Source organism: Anneissia japonica, unplaced genomic scaffold (assembly GCF_011630105.1).
Source record: "Anneissia japonica isolate Jap-2015-1 unplaced genomic scaffold, ASM1163010v1 scaffold2878_len565122_cov162, whole genome shotgun sequence".
NCBI lineage: Eukaryota > Metazoa > Echinodermata > Crinoidea > Comatulida > Comatulidae > Anneissia > Anneissia japonica.
Genome location: NW_022758092.1, coordinates 384,856 through 387,391, shown reverse-complemented (window position 1 = coordinate 387,391; position 2,536 = coordinate 384,856).

Genomic DNA, 2,536 nt, shown 5'->3' with positions numbered 1-2,536 from the left:
AGTTTCATTAACACAGCACATGTATTCTAAGTATTGATGTTGCCAGTCTTATACGTAATTCATTGATAGTTTATTAATACATATATACCTGTAGAAGAGTACATGTTTCTGAACCTTTATTGTATAAATATGCGTTTCATTACGACCGTATATACTAATTCATATAAATAAATATCACAGACTTCTTTAAAGTCGTAATTACAATTACATCATTATTGTGGTAATATAAGTGGTACTCTCACCCAAATCACTTGCGAAAAAATTTCGCAAGTGATTCGGGTGAGAATCGAACCCACGAACCCACGACCTAGAGGTCGTGGGTTCGATTCCCACATGAATCACTTGTGAATTATTTTTGCTAGTACTTAGGGACGCACTGAGTATTCGGTACGATAACACGTCAGGTATGGCAAAACATCAATTGTGTAAATACGGTTAACATTATGTGTTTAGTACCTAGAACAATGTCATTAAGAGTTGCAGTATATCCGAACTCTGGTTTAATAATTCTGTCTAATTTACTTCCAGACATATTTTGCATTTACCCCAAAAGAAATGATAATCATCTTCTTTAGTATTCGGATTACAGACTAAACAGCAGTCATTTTTAAAAATCTGAACGTGTGGTTATTGTACAATGCATTAATTTGAAATGAAAATTTGCAACAGTTTTCTCTACAATGTTTTTAACTTTTCTTATCCAGACCGTTTGCCATTGAATATCTGGAATATTTAAGAACCGTTCCCATCGGTTTACAAGGTTTTTCTGAAAAACATATAAACAATACAGTTATAAATATTTGTTGTATTCATTAAATATGAACATTCACAATAATATTTTTGCAAGTAATTTTGGTCCCATTATAGCTCTGATTTACAGTCTCAAACCATGCGGTATGGCCAATAACACTCATTTCCAGTCAGAAATTCAATTCAATTATAATACCTTAATTGTAATTTCTCAATGATATCATCGGCTTTTAAGAATCTATTACCCTTAAAAATATCACTTATTTTTGATAAAATCTGATTTAACCCAAGATTTAAAGAATAAAGATTTTTTTAATTTAATACAACATGTTTATTCATTCATATTACTTGTTCACTTATAACTTCATAAGCGTCAACAGTGAACTTAAAATATTTCGGTAAAATGTTGGCATTTTTGCATTAATTGTATTATATAAATCATTTATGTTGGTTACTTTTTTGTAAATATTTTTGGAACCTAATTGTTCTATCCTGTGTGTTTTCATTCAATAATCTTTTAAACCAAATAATATGTAATGACATAATCCTTGCTTCTTCTAGGCATGGAATTTTCATTCCTCCATTCTCAATCTCCTCATATAATATACTCCTTTTTATCTTCTCACTACCTTCCCAGATAAAATCAAATATGATTTTCATTACTTTGTTTATTATGTAATGCGGCGTTTCAATTATTTTTGCTAAGTAGATAAATTTCGATAATGCTAATGTATTTAAAATTCAGATTTTACCGCTCATAGTCAAAAGCCACTTTTCCACTGTTCAAGATCATTTTTTGAGCTGTATTACACTTTCATTCCAAATTTTTGAGTGCCAAGTTATTTGTTATACCCAAAGTATACTCCAAGTATTTTGAAAGTCTCTCCATTGAATATTTTCTGGTTGCTCTTTTTTATATTTCCATGTTCCGAGCCATATTGCATTTGTTTTTTGTTTATTTAATTTCAGTTTTGCTATTTTGCAAAACTGATCGACAGTTTGTAGATTTGATCAATGCTGTTATCTGTACTACTGACAAACAATACTGTATTGCTTCCTAACTGGGCTTTTTTTTCTTCATGTCCGTTAGCTTTATTATTTTAGGGAGTCTAATTCCTTTAATATTGTTATTTTTGCTTTGATAATGTAATAATGCAGACAAAGAACATCCTTGTCTTATTCCCCGTTGCATAATACATTTTTCGGACATCCAACCGTTATTAGTTACACTGCATTCGGTATTTGCATACAATGTTTGTATCCAGCTTACAAAAGAGTCAACCGAAATTGTATTGTTTTTAAACTGACATCATAAAACCTCCTGTGACGTACACTATCAAAATGCTTTTTGGAAATCCAAGGAAATCAGGGCACCTTCGGTTTGGTAGAACATGTATGTTCCATTAGGTCTTCAAATAATCTAATATTGTCTTCCCCGAAGCGCCCTTTAATATATCCTTTTTGGTCCGTATCTACTATTAATTTAATTACTCCTTGAACTCTATTAGCGAGACAGAACGCAGCAATCTTCTATCTAGATCTACCTAGATTTCAATCTAGATTTAACTGTGTTATAGGTTTTTTTTTATTATTATTCAAATCGTATCACATTTAAAAAAAATTAAATTAATAACTCCTAATCTCTGTGAATCCGACATCATGTAAAGTTTGGCAAAAGTATAATTTCGCATAATCAGTTGCTAATGTTATTCCAGAAAAAAACTGTAGAATACTAACGTAAGCCCATTACATCACTTCCGGGTGATTTTCGTTTTTCATACAATTT